The following is a 26,759-nucleotide window of genomic DNA, read 5'->3' as shown; positions in this document are numbered from 1 at the left end:
TTACTTTACGGCAATTGAGGCGGCTCAACGTGACCTCCTGTGGGCAGGCACACCACGCATTGCATTGTCAAAACTCACATTGGGGTGGTATGATGGTGGCATATCCCTCCCTGACATCCGTAAATACTACTAGGCAGCCCATCTCGCAGCGATAAATCAAGGCACATATGGGGATGGTAATGATCCGGCCTTTGGGATGGACAGATGGCTGCTCCCTGGGGGGAACTATGAGGCTGCACTCTTCTCTAAGATGGGCAAACATCAGCTCACTGGGCCTACACAACACTCTGTACAAGTATGGCATATAGCCCAGAAGAAACTCGGATGGTCCGGGGTCCTCACCATGGCAACACCACTATGGGCCTCTGAAAAATTAGGAAACCTGGGCCACACAAAAGGGTTCTGCAACTGGGACCTGATTGGGATCTCCCAAATAAAAGACATCTGGGGTCCTACAGGTATACACACATTCGCTCACCTGCAGGCAACGTATGAACTTGCACACACCGAACACTTCAGATATATGCAGGTGCGGCACTCCCTTCAGGCAAATATCCCACCTAACACTAAACTGCCGCAAATCTCCCCTCTTGAAGACAAACTACTGGATGGCCATATGCCAGAACACGCCATATCTCTCACATACAAAAAACTAATCAATAACCCCCCGACCTGCTCCTTCCCCTGAAAGAGAAATGGATGGCTGATGGGTTGGAAATTGACGAGGAGGAATGGATGTATGCTCTTGCCTCACCGCGTGAGGTGGCGATATCAGCCCTAATGCGCCTAATTCAACTAAAAATATTACATAGAGTATATATTTCATGTACGAGGCTGCAAATGATGGGGAGAGGGGGGACGGGCTCTGTCGAAGGGGCTGTGGTGCAACAGGTACCTTTTTTCATATACTGTTGGGGTGCCCGAAAGTGCAAAAGTACTGGAGGAGGGTGGTGCAATGCATGCAGGAGGTGTGGGAGGTGGAGATTCGCCTAGAGGCCAAGAGATGCCTTCTCAACATCTGGGAACCCACGGACCTATCGCCAAAAGGGAAACTTTGGGTAACGCTTGGCCAAATGGTGGCGAAAAGGAACATTGCAAGATTGTGGGGTGACCCTAATCCACCGAAGCTGAGAGACTGGCAATGTGACATGGACTGGTGTATGTTGCAGGAAAAGACAGTGTATGTAACTAGAGGATGTCCTCGTAAGTGGGTGGAAATATGGTCCTGTTGGAACGATTACAGGGGTAACATCTGCGAGCCTCCTTGTACCATGCAGACCAGCTCGTTGGAAATATAATGATTTTTCATCACTAACTGACTCTTAGCACTTTATCGCGATTAGTTGTCATTTCCACACCGGAACTGCACTGTACTCGAATGTGTCATCACCTAACGACCAGGTTAAGGGGAGATTGTTCTTTGTTTGCTTTATTTAAAATTTACAAAACTGTTGACCTTATCGTATGTTCCAACATGTAAAATTACTTCTTCATCATCCGGTCATATCCTCGCGCTCTTGGGCACATAGACTTTGAAACGCAGCTGTACCCCCGGGTTGACGGCACAGGGGCTGTGTATTTCATGCTGTGATGTCAACAATGCTTCCAGTGTTGGGCCGGCCCGTCGGGTTGTAGGCAAGAATTTGTATGATGTGAACCATTTAAATAAAGGTCTTTAAAAAAAAGAGTACTATATTTAACTTTTGGAGGTAAAATTACTCTAACACTCTTTACCAATATTTTAACCAAAGAATGTTGTCCAACTGGTAACCCATTTACCAAAATATGCCCTGACGAAATCTTCGACCTGCTCAAAATGACTGTATTGTACGCTAAACCACTACTAAACTGAGTGGTCAAAAAATGTACCACCTCAACTGCAGATGCTGATACGGGATCCAAACCAAACCCCTTCCAACACACCAATTACACCATCTTCTCCATGCTGACCTATAAACCTTTGCCATCCCTGAAGACCATGACTGAGTGATGAGATCCTCAGCCTCCTTTGATAATCCATGCACTTGCCAAACTCTCTTGAAATCATCCAGGCAACCAGCCTTAACTGTCCCATCATCACCAACTCGTCTGCACATCCGACAAAATCTCTCTGAAGTTCAGCAACATTACTGGATCCTCTGTCAACAGACCCATCAAATCCGGAAACCAAACCTGAGCTGATGTTGGCCCATCTTAGAGAAGAGTGCAGCCTCATAGTTCCCCCCAGGGAGCAGCCATCTGTCCATCCCAAAGGCCGGATCATTACCATCCCCATATGTGCCTTGATTTATCGCTGCGAGATGGGCTGCCTAGTAGTATTTACGGTTGTCAGGGAGGCAATATGGCATCACCAAGACTAACTCTGCTTTTTCCCTTCGTCAACACCCTCGGAATCATTGAAAACGGAGGGAATACATAATGCCTCTCTTCCTTCCACTCCTGCAGAAAAGAATCTATTCTCTTTGCTTCCGAATCCGGCCTCCAGCTGTAATAATACTTCAACTGAGTATTCAGCCTGTCTGCAAACAGATCCACCTGCCGAGGACCCCACCTCTGCTGAATCATTTCGAACACTCTCCTGTTCAATCTCCAGTTGCTCACATCCTTTTTTTAAAAAACTTTTTATTTGCGACTGAATAGTATATCACATTACACAGTATTATATTACGAACAAAGTACAGTCTTTTAACTTTTTCCCCCACCCCATACTTTCCCCTCGTTTGTTTTAGCACCATTTCCATTACGTTTGCAGCCGAAAACACAAAGAACATGCACGTCATTATTAAGCACCCCTCCAACGCCTCCTCCCCTGTCCCCTCCCAGCCCTCCCTATGCTTCAGACCCAAAAGTCCAGCGCCTGAGTAGCCCACCATTACAAACATTAGAATCGTTTGCAGTGATATCTCCCGGCCCCAAATGTTCACTCCTTCTCTGATACCCAAACCTGCAAGTGTCTGCGTTCTCTCACAGTCCTCCATCAAGGCCGTGATAGTGTCTCCATTTGCCCCATACTCTACGAAATTTCTTTGGGCAGCCCCTCGCCTTATATGTGACCCTTTCGGCTGCCATGTAGAGGTCCATGCCCCTTCTCCATTCCTCAAGCAGCGGAGTATCAGGCGCCCCCCATTTCCTGGCTATATCCCTCTTGGCCACGACCAGGGCTAGCCCAAGAAAAATCTGGAGTGGGCGTGCCAAGTCCACGTCATTGGTCATCCCCAGGAGAACTACCTTTGGGTCTGACGGGATGTCTGTCTCCAGCACCTCTCCCAGTTCAGCTAAGATCTCCCCCCAGTACGTTTGAATGCGGGGACAGGACCAAATGGTGTGTAGGAAGTCTCCCCTGTAGTGGCCACAGCGCAGACAGCCCGGGTCAGGTATTCTCCCCAGTCTATAAAGCCTCACTCTATCAAAATATGACCTATGCAGGACCTTAAACTGGATCAAACGGAGGCGTGATTTAATCGCTACCTTTCTAGGGTGCATCAGTACTACCCCCAATCCACATCATCCATTTCTCCCACTTCCCACTCCCATGTGTTCTTGAGGCCTTCTAATTTGTTTGGTCTATTATTCATGATGGTTTTATATGTCAGGGACACTGCTTTCCCAGGGATTTGTTCCTGCAATAGGCAGCCTTCTAGCGGGGCATATTCGGGGAGTATCTCCAGCGATGACCCCTCCGCCCTCCATGCATGTCTGAGTTGCATATATTTAAAGAGCTGAGAGTGGTGGAGTCCATACTCCTTTTGGAGCGATGGAAAGGATTGTAGTACTCCCTTTTTAATCACATCCCCTAGAGTAGAGATATCTATGGCATCCCACTCCTGGAACGCCTTCAACTTGTGTAATTCCTTCAGCCAGGTGCAGTGCCACAGTGGAGTTTGCTTCGTCGGTTTGTACTCCCACTGTATTGCCTTTGTCGCCCTCTTTCATGCTTCCAGCGTGATTCTAGTAGCCGGTAGTAGTCTGGCCTGCCCCCTCCCTCCATAGATGTAATGAAGACAGTTGTGGATGCCCATCTTGTGTCGTTCCAGTGCATAGGTGGGGTGTGTGGCGGGTACGTGGAGCCATTCATTTATGGGTGCCAAGTGTTCTGCCCAGTAGTAGGCCTATTGGTCAGGCAAAGATATTCCACCATCGTATTGGTGTCTCTGTAAGGTTGAGAGAGCTACTCTAGGCTGCTTACCCAACCACAGATAGGACCTTAATGCCGCATGGATGTCTCGGAATGTCTTGCACGGCAAGGGAAAGTATTCATTCTGGAATGCGTAAAGAAATCTGGTGAGCGTGACCATTTTAAACATAGCTGCCTGCCCCAGAATCGTCAGAAGGAGTGATTGCCATCTACTAGCGTCGTCTGAGAAAGTGCGTAGGACCCGGCTGATATTACGTTCGTAGGAGAGGTTACCATCAGTCATGACAAATATTCCTAAGTACATAAACCCCTCCCTAGTTGTTTTCAGTCTCTAGAGCAGCATGGGCCAGTCCTCTCTGCCCTGCGGATCATATAGCGTCGACTTGTGCCAGTTAATCTGGTACCCTGAGTTATTCCCGTAACGGTCTAATTCCTCAAACAGTGCCGGTACGGTAGTGTCCGGGTGTGTGACATAGAGCAGTACATCGTCCGTGTATAGGGACAGCTTCTCGTCTGCTTCGTCCGCTGGCCCCATCCGGAACCCGGTAATTCCTACATTTTGTCTTACCGCACAGGCCAGCACTTCAATGGATAGCGCAAACAACAGGGGGGATAAGGGGCACACCTGCCTGGTACCCCGTTGAATTGGGAAGGCTTCCGATAACGCCCCATTCACCCTAACCCTAGCACTAGGGCTGGTATACAGGAGACTGATCGTATGTCTATATTTGGGCCCGAATCCCATGCGCTCCAGCATACCCTCTAGAAAGGGCCAGTGTACAGCATCAAACGCCTTCTCGGCGTCCAGGGAGAGGAACCAGTGGGGCTCAGTCTTGTCCTCCACCTCCTTAAGCCAGTTATGGGTCCGTCTTAGATTATATCTGGTGGCCTGTTCTGGGATGAACCCCATCTGATCTAGATGGACCAATCGTGATACCACCCGCCGCATGCAGAGTGCCAAGATCGTGGCGTATAGTTTCGCCTCTACATTGAGGAGGGAGATGGGGCGGTAGGACGAGCAGTCGACCGTCGGCTTCCCCTGCTTGTAGATCGGGACAATTGTTGCCTTCCTGAGGTCCAGGGGGAACTGTCCCTCTTCCTCAGCGTCAAGGAATAGTCCCAGCAGGTGGCGAGTCAAGAGATCCGCCGTTTTCTTGAAGAATTCCGCTGGGAAACCATTTGGGCCTGGGACCTTTCCCGGTCTGAGCTTCATCAGTGCCACCCTAACTTCTTCCTCCGTTAGGTCTGCCTCTAAGGCCACTCGGTCAGATTCTTCATGCTCCGGAATAGTAATATGTGCCATGTATTGCATTGCATCCTCTTTTGAGCCCAGGTCCCGTGCTTCATAGAAGGACCTATAGAATGCAGCGAATACCTCCGCTATCTCAGCATCCGTGTCAGCCCACTTCCCCCGATCGTCTTTCACTTTGTCTACCCAACGATCGTCTCTCTCTTTCCTACTTAGCCAAGCCAAGAGCCTCCCGGATTTGTCTCCCACATCGTATAGGAGATGCAGAGTAGCCAGGGTCTGTGTCTTCGCTTCTCCCGTCACTAATTGCCTATATTGGGTTTTCAGATCGGACAGTCGCCGAAGTGCCCCCGGGTCCCTGGTGCGCAGGTGTTCCGTTTCAAGAGTCAGAATCTGTGTTTCCAGTTCCTGCACCTCAACCTGGATTTTCTTCCTGTCTTCTGCAAGTCTACAGTGGGCCCTTTCTCTAAGTACCACCTTAAGTGCCTCCCAAAGAGTTACTCGGGATTCCACTGTGCCAATATTTTCTGCCAAGTACACCCTCACGTCCGCTCTCAGGCCCTGAGGAGTTCTGTGTTTTGTAGGTCCCATGCTGACAGCCTGAGTGTCTTGGGTCCCTCCCTCCTTCTCCTACCCACTCTATCAATAGGGGGGAGTGGTCAGACACGCCATGCACACAGTACTCCGCTTTGTCTGATACCTGCAGCGCCTGCCGTGCCATGAAAATGTAGTCCAGGCGGGAGTACAGTTTGTGGGCCCCCGAAAAAAAGGAATAGGCCCTGGTGCCCGGGTCGAACCACCTCCACACATCCAGTAGTCCGAGCGCGGACATAGAGTTGGCAAGCGGTGTCACATGTGAGGGTTTAGCACGGTCGCCTGTCCTATCCTCCGTAGGATCCATTACGTTATTAAAGTCCCCACCAAGGATTTGGATCGTGTCTGCCGTGTCGAGGAGAATATCAGAGACTCCCCGCAGTGTGCCTGCCTGGAGTTTGGGTGGAGCATACGCTGATATTAATGTGTACTCCTTCCTTCCCCATCTACCGCGTACCCCTACATAAGTTCCTTGTGAGTCTGTCCAAACCTGCGCTATTGTCATGGGTGGATGCTTTTTAATCAGGATAGCCACTCCTCTAGAGCCCGAAGTGAAGCCCGCGTGTGCCAGGACTCTATATTGCCCCCTCGCCAGGAAGGCACATTTAGTACCTTACAGATGCGTTTCTTGAAGGAGAACTACGTCTGCCCCCGATCTTTTCACATAGTTGTGAACCAGTCCCCGTTTAATCTTACAGCCTCGGCCATTTACGTTCCAGGTTAGTACTTTAAAGCCATCTCTAGGCCCATTCACTCCTTGCTGGTCACCTATGGGCAGATCTTGCAATGTGGGCTGTTGGGATTACAAGCCCTATGTCGGGATTCGTGTTGAAGTGTGTGCGTGTGCTTAATCAGTGCATGACAAAACAAACTCTTCTTCGGGGAGGCCTCTTGCCCCCTGTTCCATCTCACGTATTGCCTTCTTTAGGGGATGTAGGGATTGATCAGCCACCTCCTCTTTTTCCGATGTTCGGCCACCAGTGTCTTCTTCTTCCTCCGTGCCATTGTGATCGGCCAAGCAGTGGTATCTGGATCCAGATGTCGCCTTTGCCCCCGCCGATACTGCCGGAGTCAACCTTCTTCGACCCTGTGTGCTAGGGCCCGGATATGGGGTCGTTTGTGTGTGCCTTCTACTCCACGGTTTCTTTATCCTTTGGGTTTTAGGGGGACCCCAACGTAAGCCAGCGGCCGCCATCTCTTCCCTGATCCTGCGGCCCTCCTCTACTGCCCCTTGTAGCATTGGACGTTCTTCCAACCATTGCCATACCTCCTCTGGTCGGTTGAAAAAGTGCATTCTCCCCTCATATAGTACTTTTAGCTTCGCCGGGAAGAGTAGCATGTACCTTAAGTTTAAGTCTCTCAGTTTTGCCTTCATCGTGTCTTAGGAACATCTCTGTTTCTGGACCTCTTGGCTGTAGTCCGGTAATATCATTATGTTAGTGTTCTCCAGCCGTATTTCCCCTTTCTTCCTGGCTTCCCGCAGGATAAGATCTCTATCCGCAAAATTGAGGAAGCGCGCAATTATCGGTCTTGGCCATGCCCCCTCCGGTGGTTTCACCAGCAACGCCCTGTGCGCCCTTTCGATGATGAAGCAGTTCGAGAATTACGCCTGTGGGAACGTTGTCTTCAGCCAGGAGTAGAGATAGGCCACCACGTCCGTCCCCTCAATGCCTTCTCTAAAACCTACGAAGCGGAGGTTATTGCGTTTTGCTCTATTTTCCGCGTCGTCCACCTTCCACAGCAGTTGCCAATGCGATGCCTGAAGTTCCGCCATTTCCTTTTGGAGAGTGGTGATGGAATCCTCCGCTTCTCCAATTCTTGTTTCCGCCGTCGTTACCCGCTCCGTTAGGTTACGAAAGTCTTGACGCAGGATGAGCACCTCCGAGCCCACCTCTCCTATCTTGACCTCCAGAGCTGCCCTCGAGTCCTGTATATCCGTTCTGGATGCTTGTATCGCTTCCAGTAACATGGCGGTGTCCGATCGTGCGCCCTGCGCCGTAGGAAGTGTCTCCCTTTGTTGGCGGGCCGTGACAAAGCTGTCAATAGTTTCCTGCTGTGTGGACCTAACCACTGGGTCTTTTTTCCCCATCTTGAGCGTCCTTATAAGTGTCCAGATGGTGCGCTGGCCAACCTCGCGTCGCCCACCAGCTATTAAACTGCGCCGGTTAGGAAACGAAGCAAGCGATGCGTCAGGTTGCGGCGGCGCACACGGATCACAAATACCAATGGCAGCCGCTCCGGGTCTTCACACGCACTCTCCACCTACTCGAATCTCAGACAGCTGGAGTAGTCCCTCTGGGGGGTCAGGGGGGTCAGGGGGGGTCAGGGGGGGCTCTGCCCATTCCGCACCGCGCAATGGGGTCTTCCGACCGCTCGGGTGTCTTGCGGGGCTCGTCAATGGTCTGTATCACTCTCTTGCCGTGGACCTTGTGGGCCCCACACTTCAACCTCCCTCACATGCCAGCCTGGGGTCCCCTAGGACAATGGAGGCACATCCAGACTCTCACTCCCTCAGTAGCCGCGTCTGAAGCGCTATGCCGCCCACTGCCACCTACACGCCAGGAGACTCACATCCATCTGGGTCAGTACTTCCGGGCGGCCGCTTACAGGTCGACGAGGCAGGGGACCATCCACGGAGCCCCAGCAGCTATATTGATATTTTCAGGCCGCCCCCGCTGCCCCATGCTCGGCTCCGCCCCCGGACCACCTCAGGGCTGTGATGAAGAGCCCCAGCTCACCCCAGCACCGCAGCTCCGGATCCGCCAGGCCCTGCACGAACTCCGGCGCCGCAACTCCAGCGCGGGGCTCTCCTGCGGCCTGCGGGCCTGTCGCCACGGCGGAGCCTCCGAGTGCCTCCAGGGGGCCGCCGTCACTCACCGATCTAGCGTCAGCAGGGACAGGGGCAGAGCCGTCGGGTGCAGCCCGGGTGTGTATCGCCTCCGCCCTCTGGTCGTCTCTGGAGCTCTCGGACACACCAGTCGTCGGGTCTGGCCGGGATCGATCGCCTCACTTACGCCGTCCGAAGGCAGCTGGCCGCCATCTTTGTAAAGGTACGCCGGGCCGGTCTCCTGCCAAAGTTGATTTTGGTCGTTTCGGCACTAGTTTTCGATGATTTCACCGTCGCCGTGGGCTCCCCGTTCAGATTGGACTCGCATTCGGCGTTTCGGGGGGTTCAGGATTTATTGCAGCTCACCGGGAGCTCTTTACAGGCACGTCTTACTCGGCCATGCTGTTGGCCACGCCCTCCAGTTGCTCACGTCCTTGATGTATCTTGAATACCAATCCGCTTCTACGTTGCTCAACGCTGGGATATACTGAGTCTGAACCTTAATCTCCTTCTATAAACAAAACTTCCAAAACTCTTTTGCCAAATCGGCTAGACCCCTTGACTGCGGGCCTCCTTACTTGTTCACATATCTGACTGCTGACAAATTGTCCATTTTCAGCAGAACACATTTCACCTGATACTTCATAAAACTATTGATTGCAAAAGATCCTGCCAGAATCTCCAAACAATTTATGTGCGTCTTCCTCTCCTGGTCTGACCACTGTCCCCCTGTTGATACTACGCCAGACCTTGCCCCCATCCGTGCAACTCACATCCGACTCTATCTCAACCTCTGGCATCTCTCCAAATATAGCTCTCCCATTTCAGGCTTCCAGACTCATCAGCCACCAATCCAGTTCTCCTTGACTCTCCTGATTCGTCCTCAACCTTTGTGAATACTTCGCTCCCTGTCTCAAATGATAAACCTTTAACCTCTGCAACGCTCTGTAATGAAGGGGAGCCGGAAATATTGATTGAATCGACACAGATAACAGACCCAACAACCGAGCCAATTGCCTCAATGTAATCCATTCTGCATTCTTCGTTCTCTTTACTTCCTTCCTGATTTTCTTCACCTTCGCCATAGGCAACTTCAATACACAATCCAATGTCAGAATCTGAAAGCCGAAAAACTGCATCACTTGCTCCGGCTCCATACAAGACTTTTCCCTGTTCACTACAAATCCCAAATCCTCCAGAACTCTCACTGCAAACTCCATCTGCTCTTTCGCTAAACTCCTCTCTTCTGCCATAATCAATATATCGTCTAGACAAAGACAATCAAATGACTCCCCCTGGATCTCAACCATGCTGCCACTTGCCTCATTATCTTCATGAAACACCACGGGGCCGATGTCAACCTGAAAGGACGACTCTTAAACCTCCATTGCTTTCCCTTCCAACTGAACTGAAGATAATCCCTTTGATCTTCGTACATCAGAATGGTCAGATATGCATCCTTTAAATCTAAACAGGCCAACCAGACTCCTTTTCTTAACAAATCCCTCAACATATGTATTCCCCACCATTTTGAAGTGATTGTAACACACCCAATTGTTCAACTCTCTTAGATTTATAACTGGCCTCATTCCTTTCTCTTTTTTCTCCACTAAAAATAGATTGTTTATGAAACAACCTTGCACTCTTCTTGCAGGTTCTATTGCACCCTTTGCTTCCAAAGCCTCTACTTCTTTTGTTACCAGGTCCTCCATTTCCTTTGAAAACTGTAAAATATTTGGAATTTTCTCTTGTACTGGATTCTGTATAAAATCTATTCTGTAACCTTCTCCCATCTCCAAAACCCATGAATCCTGAGTTATCTCTCACCATCTGGCTACAAACTGGGCTAGTCTGCCGCCCAACTTTAAATGGATAGAAATAGGGTCTGGTAAACAACTTACCTGAGTCACCTCGCGTACGTCTCTGAGAACGCATGCCTCTTATCTGCTCCTCTGCCTTTGCGGATAAATATTTCCCTGTTCCGATCTTGTAAATCCATAGTTTCCTCCATAACCTGTTCCATAGGGTCTAATCCCTTTACCAAAGCTCCCTCTGGTAATTCCTTGTCCTCGGCTGGGGAACTGACTCGCATTCGCCCGGCCACTCCAAAAACTCTCCTTATATCTGTCTGTGCTTTCTGCAACTGGTTAAATGTCCCAACCTACCTAGCCACATCTTTGACAAAATCATTGCCAAAAGGCAAACCCTCACTCTGTTCTCCACGTTCTTTATTAGCCAATTTTGCCAATTTTGCATCTATCTTAAAGAGAATGCTTTTCCTTCTCTCTATACAAAGAGCTGCATTTGAGTTCCCAAGAAGCTAAATTGCCCTCTAAGCATGGGCGAATTTTGCGAATCTGGCGTTCGTGAATTTTGCGAATTTGCGAACTCGCAATCCGCAAAATCTGCGAATTCTCGCGAATTTGCGGATTTTTTTTGTGTGTGTTCGCAAGGGTTTCTGCCAGTTCGCGAGGGTTTGGTACCAGTTTGCAATTGCAAACTTACTTGTCGGCTCGCAATGGTCGCGACTATGTTGTTTCTACGTCTGGTTCATCATCACAGGTTCCCAGCACCCTCTGTTTCACCACTGCCACCCTCTGTTTCACCCATGCCACCCTCTGGTACATCAATGCCACCCTCTAGTTCATCATCACTGTAGATTATGGGGGGGAAAAGCAAGCACACTTGCCCTGCTTCAACTGACATGAATTAATTTGGGGTTGGTTTATTAATGTGTCACTGTTTTAAAATTCCAATCTGGCACCTGCTTCCTTATCTGTAATTTGCTTTCTGTTGCAGTGCAACTTTTTTTTCCAGGACCTTTGTGGCCTACTTGTAGCTATTCTATGAGACTGCTGTGAGGGTCAGAGCAGGGCCATACAATTGTTGCAACTATCAACTGAACTCTGGAGGGGCCCCAGTCAGGAAGCACTACAGGAAATGGTTACTATTACTAATGATGAGTTTTAACTTTTGCACCTGCTGAGTGCTTTCATTTTTGAAAATTCGTTTTTCTGTAGAACAGCAACTGTAATGCCCCAAACAAACATAGGCAACTGAACTCTGGAGGGGGCCCTCAGGAATTACTACAGGGAATGGTTACTAATGATGAGTGAACTTTTGCACCTGCTGAGTGCTTTCTGCAGAACAGCAACTGTAATGCCCCAAACAAACTTACTTATGAAAGTTGATTTCTAATCCAAAAGTGATCCAAAGAGAGTCAAAAGGCCTCAAATCCAAAAAAGTGCAGGCAAATGTCAACCTGAGGAGTTATTCTGATAAAAATCATCATTTTCAGAAGGTCTATGCTGCTTGCTAGTGGATTTCTTGTGCAGAATTGCAAATTTTGTAATTTCGCGAGTGCGAGATTGTTGCTGCCCGCCGCACCTACATGTTCGCAATTGCGAACTCTCGCGATGCGTCGCCAAACTCCCGCGGGATCACAACTCGGCAAACGCTGATTGACGGTAAGTGAACGCCGCATGCCGCAAAATTGTATCACCAAGAAAAAAAAATCCGCTGCGTGCGAATTTGCGGATTTTGGGGGAAATTCGCGAATCTTGCGGATTGCGAATTTACCGAAAATCCGCAAAATCCGCGAGCGGAATGGATTTTCCGCCCATGCTTATTGCCCTCTGGACCCACTGACGCATTTCCTCTACGTCAATTCCAATGTTATTTGAATGTGCCTTTTTGCACAAATCAAAAATCTTTGTCAAAGGTCCCAGTACACCCAGTAACCTGTCCTGACAACCATTGAGCCCTTTATCTAGGTCAATTCTGTGCTGTGATTCTTTCCACTTGTATTTATAAATGTCAACATCTTTTGATTCGACTCAGGCGTTTACGCCACCTTACTGTTTAGGCTAGGTCTTGGAAACTCTCACCTAAGCCCAGTTCTTACATCTTTGGGTATCTCCCTTATCCAGTACCTTATGTACTTGGCCGCATGTTCCGCAGGAGTCCACTGCAGAGATAGAGGGTGTTCAATTAATAGTGGGTCGAACATTTCCTCTACTTGAGGATCTACAAAATCACCCGCTTCCAACATAATCTCTTTTTCATCAACTTTCCTTTTCTTAATCGGCACTTCAACCTCTGAATCCTCAAAACTGCTACTACAAGTTAATGCTACATCACCACTTGTAGAGCTTGAATCGCACGCAGCGACACTGTGCCTTCTCTTATGCGCCTTTATTGTGCCTCCTTTTGCCTTCATAGCAGACTTCTTCTGAACCTTACGTTCATGATCACAGCTCTTTCCTTTCTTTTCAAAATGCTTTTTCTTTTGTGTCCTCTTTGCACCCTGACTCGAAACTCCTTGTCCAACATCAACTTCCTCTGTAGTCCAGAAATGTTCCTCCTCACCAGACCTTTTTCTGGACTCCTTCCTTACGAAACCTTTCTCCAAACTATTTTCTATCTTTTTATCTATCGATGCAGACATGTCTGCAAACATCTTTTCCATATACACCCTCATCCTTTCTTCAAATTCTCCCTCTGGGCTCTCCATTCTATAATTCTGCTTTAACCTCAACTTACAAAAACATATTTAACTATATTCTCCTTCACAAAACCACTTTTCTTAAATATATATTTTTAAAAATTAAATTCCTATTACTTTACTGTCTAACTTCACTTTTCAACACTCCTAAGTTCACTTCTCCAAAATTTTGCTCACAGCTCCAAATAAACTCGACCACCACACGAACTCCTGACCGAAGTCTGTCAGAAACTGACTCACGTTCTGGAATCGCCTTCGTAAAACCCTAAATTATGTCAGCCAAATACTTCATAACTTTCCATAGTCTTTTCCCGATTACTCAAAATGGCCGCCACATGTTACGTGTGTACGGTGCCCCTAAGGCTCAAATCTAATTAATCTGATGTGTTAGAGAAAACAGTACCACGGGCGCACCATTTCTCCTCGTCAAAACTCTTAAAGATTCCTCCAATGACTACACGTGCAAAGAACGCTCGCTGGCTTCAAACGAAAACACAACGGTAACTGTCCCAATTACGATAGACTTACTCTACCTATAACTAACCCGCTATGCTCTCACCCCAACAATATACCACTGTCTAAAAACATTTTAAAATACAAACTAAGCCTCGCTATTTCATTTTTCTTTCACATTTTAAAATGCATGTACTTATCTTGTGCTTGAGCAGCAACAAAAGAGGAAGATGGCTGCCTGCTCTGGGAATTTATGCATGTTCTGTGTTCTAGAGTGTATTGTGTATTCTAATTCTAAGAGTTTGTTGCTGCTGTGTTTGAGGAGCAATAAAGGTGATATGCATAATATTGGCCTCTGGGCTTTGTCATAAAATCAACAGTGGCGTGCTGATGTGCAGAGCTACAGCAGGGCTGTACGACAGTGACATCACCTCAGCCTTCTCCAATGAAGTAGATGCCTCTTATTTCCTATTTATTGAGATGCTAGCGAGCAAAAATACCAGGAAACAGGAAGCTGCAGGAAAGCGAGGCTCGACTGCCTTCCAGATGCGTTGTGGAGGAGTCTTCGAAACGTTAGGTCAAGGAGGTTCATGAGTGGTGATGGCAGGGTAAGCCGAGAAGTCGCAGACACTGAAAATAGCAATCTGTCACAGACCGCTTAAAGATCATTGTCAAAATGAAGTAAACAAACCAGCCTGGTTTGAGGTAAATGTATTCTTCTTTAATCGTTACAGAAAGTCCCCGGCAACCACACATCCAAACATTACTAGCAGGAGACAGGAACAAACAACTGCCTTTTCAAACCGTAACAAGGTGCTAGCATCCAGGTGAACGTTCCTTAGCGCGATATGAAAAGGGATCCACCTTGCACCAACTCACAAGTAAAGAACACTACAACCGGCTCAAGGAGGGTACTAGAACACCTAAGATTTGCAATAACAGGTCAACTTCCAGCTTTTGGTTCAGGTCCTAGAGGATACTGTGGAATGCGAGGTGACTTCTTTATGAGACTTACCATAGTCTTAACTGGGTCAAAGGGCAGGAAGCATCCCATGTCATTTGCATGGACGGACCACAGAGAGGAACTTGTGTAAGGAACTTGGGTACTCTTTAGATATTTTTTAATCACATTTAACATTCTGATTAGCTGACTCACACAACAAAGCTAGAACCTGGTTTTTGTTTGTGGGATATTTAATAACACACCATCAATTGTAAAGAAAATGGTACAGTTCAGTTTACACAACCAGTCCCTAACCAGCATACTAAGAAGGGCTTGGCATGAATACATGTTTGTAAGTGAAGGGACCGAGTGTAATTAAATGAGATTGGTGATATGATAGGGAACATGTTGGGTTGAGATACTGAGATACTGTGAGAGGGTGGGTTGGAAATAAGCCTTGTGTGACTTTTTAATCTGTTGTTTCGCAACTGTGGTTACTTAATGATTCAAGATTTGGGGAAGAAAAAGGGTCAACATTAAACAAGTTCCTCTGTGCTTATGGTTCTTCAGGGTCTCAAGGAAATGGAAAAAAAAATATTCCATAAATCTATTGGTATCTTCTGGCTATAATTTCGTTTATCATCTATTCTCCATACAAGGGTCTCCTTCTGGGAATCCCCTCTGTGTACCTTGGAAGAAAAGGTTAAATTCAGGTAAGTAAATTGCAGGGTTATAATCAGTATGAATTTTTAATGGGGTTTACTTCTTCTCTCTAAACAAAGATGGGTTCACCATTCCTCTTACACTTCTACTCCCTCAAAAGTGACTGCAAAATAAAAGGAAACAGGAAAAAATATCATGTTGCCTCATTAGGTCCCCTTGCCTCCAGGTGTCAGATTGCCACACAGGAAAACAAAAACCAAACTAAAAGAAAAAGAAACCATCAGTGCTATTAACAAGCTTTATTCAACAACTGTTGAGGGGCGCTATCCTGCCACTATATTTTCCTTTTGTTAGTAGCATGTGTTCCCCTACCCAAACTGTTGAAAAAACAAAAAAAACACTTCTCTTTATCCACCTTCCTCCCTTCACCTCTACTTAATTTGACAGATGATGACACTCACCAGATAGCCACAGCCCTCCTGCTCTTGATAGGTAGTGTTAGGTAGGAGTATCAGTATACCATATATTCATATAGTTAGTGCAAAGTTATTATGGTTGAATTGTTAATCTTTTTCACCATTTTTGTAGTGCTGGTAATGTTGCTTTGCTTCCGTCTGCTAATAATTGAAGCTCATGTTTTTTTACACAGGAATACAATTGCTTCAATAAATGCTTGAAATGCTAATTCCTGTATTTCTTGTGACTCCCGTTGGGCACGCCTAAGTGACAACGAAAGGGTAGATCTGTTTCTATGATTTTCTTGGGGGAATTAGAGTGGCTCATGTTTTGAGGTTGCAGACACCAACCGGTATCCTGTAAGGTTAACTGTCCAGATGCTGCATTGTGAGTTAGCCGGGAATCGGACCAATATACTCTGATTATATGAGGGACTCAGTCCCCATATTTTGACGTTTATGTTGTCCAGATGCACAGTCATACTTAATTAGTAGGAACTGTATGACACCTCCTCCTCCTCGCCTCTTTTCTGCTTGCAAAACAAGTCCTTCCTTAGTTTCTGTAACTGTCCTTTCTTTTTCCTGCCCACTCCTTTGTATGTTAGTCACTTTTCTATATTTTTTCTTCTACCCCCTTCTGGTGTCAGTTTATTCTTGAGTGATTGTGGATTGTGAGCCTGCAGAGGGATTGGCCTGTTGTGGGCTTCCTAGGGCAGATAAGTGTTGTCCTCTCCCTCCTCCTTCCTCACAGATACTGACTGCATCAATAGAACAGCCTGAAAGGGGTATGGAAGGGAACTCAAATTGTTTATGGGCCCTTTGACTGGGGCCTGTATCAATGAGGCATAAAGTAAGCTTATCATTATTCACATTACGTAGGGGCCCATTTAGCAACAGGGATAAGAGTAGTTACAGTAGTGTCGCCACCTCTTGGACTGTTGTAGTAATCTGGATATTGATTTTTATGTGAACTGATTAAACCTTGGAGGGACAGGTTTTAGAAAGAGTACCTGATGTTAGGTTGGAGCAGTCTCTTTTTCAGTGTCCTAACTGACCGCAATTAAAACATGACCATTCTGAGGCGAGTTGCTCACCTCCTCCCTTTATGTTTCTTCAACCTGCCCCCTACTCACTGTCCATCCATCTTGCCTTCCCAGGTGAGGGCTCCCATTGCCCTTTCACAGTCTACTGAAATGTTTGCAATGGTAAAGACATCCGTTTAAGTTTGTTCGACTCCCTCCCTTCTTGTACTGCCATACAGTGTTAGGTCAACAACTGAAACCAACATCGCTAAATTCTTAGTTTGCCAACTAATACAAAGAGCGCACCACTGATTCTGTACACTAGGTCACAAATCCTGCAGAAAGGGAGCCCCTACAGCTTCCTGAAATTGTTTTGTAGGAGAGGGTGCACCTAAATAACATTAAAAAACATCCTTGAGCCTGTCTCAATAATCTGCCAGTGACTCTCTTTTCTTCTGTTTAAAATTAGAATTAGTCGCACTGGGGGAACCAGTCGTAACCAGTCACTTTTTGTTTTTGTCAACAAGTCTCTCACTTCACTTGGCACAGCCATTTTCAACACCTAATTTAGATCTGCCTACTTAGGCTTATAGAGTTAAAAACCATTTGAAATTCTACACAGAACTTTGTGATATTGCCTCTTATGGTGGGGAACTGTTTCTTTATATTGATCAGGGGACCAAGGGCGTGGGAAGTTACTCTGCTTCTGGGGCTGGTAAAGTCTCTTTTTTTAAAATATTTCTTTTTTATTGAACATAGTGAATTGACAACACAAAGTACAGCATGGTGTAAGTAATTCAATGGTACATTGTAGTTACAGTTTGATCAGTTCCTGAGTCATTACTTGCGAGTTGTTAAATCATTCACGGCGATGGAGAGTCATCGTGTGGGGGAACGATCGGGGAAAAACAGACATTACCTAGATATACATTCCATTCATTCCAGATGGAAGAACATTTTGGGGGGCATCCCTTAGCCACATACACTGTCTTTTCCCTGAACATGCACCAATCCATGTCTGTCTTCCAGGCCTCTATTTTGGGCGAGTGTGCGGCCCACATAACTGTGCGATGTTTCTCTTGGCTATCATCAGGCCCAGTTTTACCCAGAGGGTGCACTTACTGTTTAGGTCTGTGGACTCCCACACATTCAGGAGACATCTCTTTGCTTCTGGGCGAATAGTCAGTGTGAGTACCTCACTGAGGACCTCGTGAATTTTGCGCCAGTACTGCTGTATTTGTTCAAATTCCCACAATATTGTCCACATTGTCTCCTGCTGTCTCCCTTCTCCATTCCCCCCCATTCGCATTAGACATGGCCCTGTTACGTACACTCTATGAAGAATTTTGAGTTGGACGAGCCGTAGCCTAGCTGAGATGGCCACCTCCCGTGGAGAGGCCACTGCCACTCTCCACTCATCATCATCTAGAACTATACCGTCCCTTTCCCATTTTTCTCTTGTGCGCTGGATAGGGTCACTAGAGTTATTGATCAGTTTTTTATATGTCAACGAAATAACCTTTGTTGGCAGGCAGCCATCTAACAGTCTGTCCTCGAGGGGTGAGGACTCCGGAGAAGTGACACCCTTCTGCAGTTTCGCCTTTGGTGCATGGTGGACCTGCATGTAGCGGAAGTACTCTGAGTTGGCCAAGTCATATTATTGTTGCAAGGAGGTAAATGATTTAACTTCCCCTTTCATCCAGAGGTCCCCTATTTTAGAGATGCCTATGAGGTCCCATTTGTCGAATCTCTTCGACGTCCATAGGTCCCCCAGTTGTTCTGTATCCCATAGGGGGGTTGCCAGTGTTAGCTTATGTTCCCATCGCAGGCTTCTATTGGTGGCGTGCCAGTCTTGTACTAATAGCTTAGTCGGCCCTGTCAGAGGAAGTCGCCGGGATTTCGAGTATAACGCTCTGTTATAGTTTCCTCCTGGCATCAGCCACCTATCCATGGCATAACCTGGATCCTCCGCTCGACGGTAGGTACCGTGGTTGATGGCGGCCAAGTGCGCTGCCCAGTAATATTTTTTCAGGTCTGAAAGGCCAATCCCCCCGTCATACCAGCTTATGTTGAGTTTAGCTAGCGCTATACGGGGTTTTTCATTCCACAACAAGTTTATCTGCAGACTCTCGATCTCTCTAAAATAGCTCACCGGAACCAAGTCAGGGGAGTTTTGCAGCACATATAGAAAGCGGGGTAGGGACATCATTTTAAAGAGCAACGCCCTGCCCAGCAGCGAGAGCTGGAGTGCCTTCCAGCTTACGGTGTCTCGCTTCAGTCTTTTCAAGGGTGGGAGCAGATTCTGATTTAACCAGCGTTTAGGGTCTACAGTTACAAGAATGCCTCTGTACTTAAAGCTTACTGTGGTGATTGGAACTGGGCAGCCTTTTGGGAGGGCTGGCGGGGGGCCGCTAAGGAAGTACAGTATAGACTTATTCCATTTTATCGAATAGCCGGAATATCTGCCAAATGGCGAATATGTCTAGCACACTTCCAAGTGATTGGTATAGTCTCTTGAAGGGAGAAGGGCATCGCAACAGTCTGAGAGGGGTTCATCGTCTCTGGCATCACTGAAATATGAGCGGCGCTGATCATAGTGTATTTATGTATATTTATTATGAGTTTTATATAGCGCTTACTAGACTCAAACGTATCGGAGTGCTTTACAACAAAAATCACTCATAGGATACATTAAGCAATTTAGTATATAAAAAAACATGTCACTCGTAAAGTAAGATATCGCAGTAGAATGTACAGGGACCAGCGCTTTACAACAAGAATCACTCATAGGATACATTAAGCAATTTAGTATATAAAAAACATATCACTCGTAAAGTAAGAAATCGCAGTAGAATGTACAGGGACCATATGACAGTTATCACAGTAGAATGTAAAGGAAACATATGACGCCCAGCTGAGGTAGTCGTAGAGAACCCAATGACTCACGATTGGGTTCGACCAGTGAATGGGCGGCAGGAGGTAGTCATGCGGAGAGTGAGATAGAGGTCATTGAAGACAAAACGTCTGTGTGCTACTATGGTTGGTCTTTGGCGACTGGCTTGTAGCTATCCGTTTGGGGGAGATCAGTTGAGGAAGGAGTTCTTGAGTTGGCTTTTGAAATTTATATAGGAGGGGTTAGTACTGATTTGGACTGGAAGGGAGTTCCATATTTTCGGCCGATTTCCAGCAAAAGATCGAGATGCGGTTCTTTTGTCTGCAAGATTTCAGGGGGAAAAGGAGTGGGGTGTTTGTGCTCCTCAGGTTTCTTGACATAGTAGTTGATTTTATCTAGGTTTCGAGATATATTCCCTAAAGTGCATCTCAAACAGTCTCCGGTAAAGGTCAGGCTACAGGTCTGATCTTTCTCACTCCTAGAGGGAGTGGAATGGACTCAGGTTGACACATCCTCTAGCGCTTTTCTGTCTGTCACTTGTGTCACTGTGGTCACTGAACATTCTTGTGTGTTATTTCCTTCTTCCCGTTTCATCAGTTGTTCCGCTGGCATTGTCCCATGTCCACGTGCAGCCGTGGATGTGCCCCAGGCATCTCCCACTGGTGCAAGAAATCTCACAACCTCCAAACCATCCTATTCTTATTTTCTTCACCTAATTCAGGTGGTTCCGTGATTGGGGGAGTAGGTAAAGAGAACAAATAACAAAGGGGGCACAAGTCCTAAGCCTGTCTCTCATGTGACTTATTTGGTATTGCTGTCACTCATGGGTTTGCTTCATTCAGTAGAACTGAGAGTCATGCTTAGGCTTATTAGCTTCTTCATACCAATTTAAAAAATACTGGGTACAGATTTTAGTTTTGGAATTTTTCAATCATTTTCTCAAATACTTGACTTTTCTCGATCAAAGGTACCTTTCTTTGGCAAGGATCTTTTTCCATCATCGTTAGAGATTCCTACCCACTGTTTCAGATGTCTGCATATTCATTTTCCATACCAGTGGTAAATAGCATGGGCAGGAGTCCCTCTTCTTGCTTATGTTTTTTACCCTCCATTTCCACACCGCTCTCACGCATAGGAAAAAAGAAACTTGTCTGAGAGTCTTGCTCTTTTGCTCCTCCTGTGCACTGAGGCACAGAAACATAAAGATGGGAAATAAAAGAAATCTCAGCTATTTTTTTTAATGATCTCGTGGAGGGAGGTAGGAGTGTATGTTTTAGTCACGCAAAATGACCACAATAGTTTTGGCCAATCTCCCGTTTATGTTGTGAGGCTAGTGCAGGAGTCGTGTGGCTGGCTCCGGGATCTTCATTCCTTAATTTTGTCCAGCCTGATCAGCAGATCTATTGCTGGACCACATTCTACCCCAGATCCCATGGAGAAATTTCTCCATTACCTTTGACACCTGGGGTCATTGTGTGGAGTCTGGTCAAACTCTCTACCCATTTTGCGCTGAGAGTAGGCAGTTGCTGATCCTTTATGTGAAAGAAAAATATTTCTCCAAGCCCACTTGAAGTCCAAAGTATGTTTACTGAGCAAAATAAGTAAAAATATAACAATATTGCTTGACCAAGCAAATGAGCATCTAATGCTAACCCCTCGACACATTTTCCTATGTTTTATGCAATTTCTTCACAAAGGCAGTTGATGTAGCATATGCATGATCAAAACCGAAACTTTAGATAACGGTACTACCAGGTACCCGAGTTACTCATGAGAAAAACAAACAAGCATTTGCAATGCTATAGGTCTTGCATTAGTAAACGTTTGAGCTATGGGTGTTAGGTTATAATTAGGGACACCAATAGCTCAAACTTTCAGTAATGTGAGACCTATTGCATTGCAAATGCTTGTTTTAATAGGAGTATGCATACCGGTAACCATATTTTGTTTGCCGGCAGCACTGCTCTTTCTAATGTGGCTGCCTCATTCGTGCATTGAGTGAATGCCATGTTTGGGACACACCTGACTTCAAACTGGTGAGCTCTGCTACCGGACCGCAGCCAGTTAGTATGCTAACAGTCCACAAATGATGCATGTAGAGATTAAGCGATTAAAACAAAAATGTAATATATGGTCTTTCTTTTCTAATTGGTTTGAGTTGTTACAAAGCAATGGTGGTATTAACGATTTATTTTTATTAAAGTATTGTTGGACTTGGCCCTTCTGGCAGGTTCACCACTGAACTTTTTGCATTTTATATGTGAATTGGTGGTAATGATTTTTGGTTTCTGTGCACTTTCACTGTGTCCAAGTGGAAAGTGCGTGCGCACTCTGAGTTCGTGGAGTAAGGTTGGCCTGCCCTCCCATGGAATGGAATGGAATGGAAATGGATTTATTAAGCGGAATTGCTGCCCAGGGGCGTCCAAGCGCTGGGGGTAAGAATCGGAGGGACAAGCGACGTGACACATTAGAGCTCGGAGGCTTGGGTGAATAGTAAAGTCTTCAGCTTTTTACGGAATGACAACAGGTCCGGGTTGGAACGGAGTGCGAGGGGGAGGGTGTTCCAAAGTTTAGCGGTATTCAATGAGAACAGCCTACCTCCGGATCTGGCTCTCTTCACTCTGGGAACCACTGCCAGGAAAGCCTCAGAGGAGCGGAGATTCCTATTTGGGTGGTAGGGGGTGACAAGCTTGCTGTTAATAGCGGGTCCTGTTTTCCAAAATGCCCGGTGTGCAATGCACAACGCCTTGAATGACACTCTGTGTTTAACTGGCAGCCAGTGAAGACTTTTTAGTGCAGGTCTGGCTGACTGGGCTCGTGGAATCCATAGGAATGCATTGGGAATGTCTGTGTCCCTGGTAGTTCCTGATGCGTGAGGTGTGCAGGCTCGAGTTTGGTATGTGCGGACTCGTGTGATTGAATGCTACGCAATGATGTGTGCGGCGTGAATGTGTCTAGTGTGGAAGTGCCACTTCTAGACATGGGTGTGCGTGTGCAGTGAGTGTGCTGGCACGTGATTGGCTGGAGCTGGCTGGTGAGCCTGGCTCCAGGAGTCTGGATGGGTCTGCCCCGGTGGTGAATGGAGAATTTAGCATGCTGATGTGAGGGAGGGGTGCACCTAGGACCTGAATAGGGCTGGGATTTCCCCACACAATGCTGGCTCCGCCCCCTATGGTGCGTCTAATGACCCTAGCCTGCCTAGTGAATGGAAAGGGTGGCTGAGGAAAACAAAGTACTCCAAAACCAGCTGCGACTGGTTTTTCCCCCACCCTGCACCCTGAGACAAAGGGATTTCATGTATAAAAAGGGGCTGTGTCCCCTTGCAAGTTGTTCTCTTCCAGGATCCTATCTGAGGGGGGCTGCTGCTGCTGGGCGCCAGGAGGACCGCCACTTGGACTGCCTCCCTGCCTGGAGGCCCAGTGAGCTGGCTCTGGGCCCAGCCTTGCCCCCCTGCCTACCTAAAGAACTTTGCTGGATCTGGACCTTGCCTCTAGCGCTTGGGAGCGCTTTGTTTTGCTTATAGCGCCTGGGAGCGCTTTATTTTACTTATAGCGCTTGAGAGCACTTTATCTTGCCCTTCAGCGCTTGGGTGCGCTGTGATCCTGTGTCTCTAGCGCTGGGAGCGCTTTATTTGTCTTTAGCGCTTGGGAGCGCGATCCTCCCTTTTTCACCCCTTGTAATTCAGGGGAATCACCGCCGCCGCCCGGCCGGAAGTCAGGCAGGCCGGAGGCGGGATGACCCGACAACAGGAAGCCCAGGCGGGAGCCTACCCCGCCCTGGGACGTCCTGGCAGAAGGAGGAAGGCTGCCGGCGCTTGCGGGGCTCCCATGAGTAGAGGAGAGGCCCGCAGCTGGAGACGAGACCCGCTGCCCCAGGCAGAGTCCGGCCGCAGCACCGGAGAGTCCCAAGGAGCGGGAGCTCTCCTTCCACAGCCGCCGCCAGACCCGGGGAGTGTTTCAGAGGAGAGGGGGGGGCGTTGGGACACATTGCCGGTGTCCGCCCCCCCCCCCCAGTAGCGCGATCTAGGGGGCATTGAAGGCAGTTCTTGAGCCTGAAAGGCTCCAATGACGGGCCCAATCCCTTTCTTTAGAGCTACGGAGGCCTTAGGTGGCATAAGTCTATTTCGAGCCCCCAGGAGGGGCGCTCCAACGTAGCAGGGTATTTTTTGAAAACAGAGCCCACAATTCTCAGAGGGCGTAGTGCGGTTCCGAGCCCACCAGACCTCCGGGGGCATTCTTTCTCCGAGTCCCCCAGGGGGGACTCCTACGATTTGGCAGCATCCTTGTTTTCAGAGCCCCGAGAGGCTCAAGGCGCCCCAGTTGTTGACGAGCCCAGAGAGGCTCAGGGGTTACCTTTTCGCCGTGATAGAGCGGCCCCGGAAGGCAGCGGGCCGCTCTCACCTTGCCCCCCCACTTGCTTAGAGCCATGAGGGCTCTAGGGGCATCACTTTGTTTAGAGCCCAGAGAGGCTCAGGGGCAATCATTTGGTCAGAGCCTGAGAGGCTCCAACGTTGGCCCCATCATTGTCTCACACAGCTGCCCAGCACTTAGTCGGCAGCTGCACCGTTTAGGCCCCTGACATTGGGACACAGGGGGGCCTAGCCCCAACAAGGCCAGTTGGCCTAGGGACAGTCACAGGTGGTGACTAAGGTGATTTATGCACAATTGTGTTCTCCAGCACCTCTGAATGTGTTTTGATGCGTCATGTGCTTTCTCCTACACCGCTGAATGAATGGTTATGCATCATGTGTTTTCCTTCCCTACACCTCTGAATGTTGTGATGCATGATTTGTAATATGTTCATGCTTATACCCCTAAATGTATAGTGATACTTAGGTGGTTGTTTTTCCTCCTAGTACAGGTGTTGCTAGTGAGGACCTGGTTCCCTGCGTAATATTCTCCTAAGGTGGTTAGGGTTGCGTAGGTGGTACTTGACTGTTACCAGTAATTACTGGTTGTGTGCTCCATTTTCTATTTTGTGCTACAGTGATTTATATTCTATGTTCTAAGTGCTAGTTCTAAAAGTGACTATTCCTGACAGTGGTCCATGTGGCCCTGTCTTGTACATATCCCCTGTAAATTCTGCCCGTACCTGTTGGCACATTGTAAAGTGTGTGTTTTTATCTAATGTGTTTTGGTGTAATACAAAGGTTAATTTTTTATATACCCTTGTGTGGAGTTTCCTTTTTGTTGGGCCTTGGGTGTTGTTGCTGGGTGCGCGCGCAAACACTTAACCTACATAGCCTCCGAGTTTAGCCTTACTGCTCGTGCCACATTAACAAGGAGGTGAGCAGGGGTTATCTTGGCGTGTAACTCCCTTGCCCTGACTTAGAGTGGTGGTCTCTGACTGACTTTGGCACGAGCCTTGGCCAGCCGGAGAACCCATTTCTAACAAGTATTGAACTATTTTTGTAATTAGCACACTAAGGTTCGTTAATAATTCAAATGGAAATAGTTTTATTTGTGCATTCATAAACCTTGAGAAACTGCCCCGTCCACTGCTTTGCTGAAACAAATCAGTGTTCCAAACCGACTGCCAAATGATGAGGGACACGACAAAAAGACCCAACTTCAATTTATTTTTATTTATTTACTAGCAGCCCGTCCCGACGTCTGGGTATGACAGACATGTGTGCAATTAGAATGCGCCCCAGCGATATGTGCAGGCGCCGACGCGTGTGCCGACGTGTGTGTACCTGCTCTGAAGTTCTGGCCTCACAGTCTGCCCCAGCGATATGCGCCTCTTGCCGTCCTGCCGTGCACAACGTGTCCAGGCTCTCCTGCCCGGGCTCTGCATCCACAACACGGCGTGATGCACTGAGACGCCACACGCCAAATCTACGTCACCGACTGCGTACTGAGCCGCCGCGATAGAACGCTGTTCACATGCTCCATACGTCACCCAACGGCGTACACAGGGATAGAGCGCTATTCACACGCTCCAATCGTACGAACACGCGCACCTCAGAGCCGGTGCTTCTTTCAACGGACTACTTTGTCACACAACATGCTTTTACCCTTCTAATGTATATGGTGGGCTGCTGTATAGCCTATGTCCATCTGCTAAAACTGTCCTTTCCAATGCTGTATTTGGTGTTGTGATTGGCGCTGTGGTTCCTGAGCTTACCCGCCTCAAAGGTTTGGGCTCTCTTTATAATATTAGTATGGATATAAATAGTCATTAAAAGTTAATGCGAGGGGGCGTGGCCAAGATGGCGGGGTGAGCGGACGCTTCCTCCCGTAGCTCCTCCGGCCCAGCTCAGCTCGAGCCCCGATTCCTGCGCTTCTCTCCCCCCGCGGCTGCACTGCGGGCGAGAGAACTGTGCCGGAGTCCTTGGGGCACATTTTGATACCACTTTGACTCCTGTTGCCCCGGGGGAAGAGCCCGAGAAGCTTGTTCAACGATCGGTCCGAGGAGTGGAGCCTGAATCGGCCCGAGGAGAAGAGCCTGGAGGCGGAGCGTGTTGCGGCGCTGTCCGCGCGCCTCGGCCGAGCCGAGTGCTGAAAGCTGTTGATCCCGAGGGAGCAGACTCGGCGGACTCCGCGGAGTGCGGGGGCTTCCTGGCTGGCGCCCTGGTGGCTTGAGTCATCGCTGGACAACTGACCCCAGACTTGCGTTGGCGATCTACCCCCTTGCCATGGGTGTTGGTGTGTGACGCCATGCGGACCCCGGGCCTGGAGGCGGGGGACGGCGGAGTCTGACCGGCGACCGCTCTGAGTGTACTACCCGATGCGACCGGGGGACACGGGTTTTGCACCTTCCCGACCCATGGCTGTTCGAGGGTCGCCCACAGACTTGCTGGCCTAGGCTGCCCTCTCGGGTTCCGCCCTTTCGCCATTTTGTCGCTGAGGGACTGGCACTGGCGACCCTCGCCCGCGCCCTTGTCATACGGGTGCCTCGGTCCATCCTGGTGCCTACGCCTATGCCGTCCTCCCTGGAAGTACACGGCTGAAGGACTCCGGCCTGGCCCCTGATCACCGCCCTGACTGGCTTGATGGTCGTCTCGCCCTGGCCTGTGCCG

The sequence above is a fragment of the Lissotriton vulgaris genome, chromosome 4_1, assembly GCF_964263255.1.
Source record: "Lissotriton vulgaris chromosome 4_1, aLisVul1.2, whole genome shotgun sequence".
In the NCBI taxonomy this organism is placed as follows: domain Eukaryota; kingdom Metazoa; phylum Chordata; class Amphibia; order Caudata; family Salamandridae; genus Lissotriton; species Lissotriton vulgaris.
The sequence above is the reverse complement of the archived record's forward strand: the minus strand, read 5'-3'. Positions refer to the sequence as shown.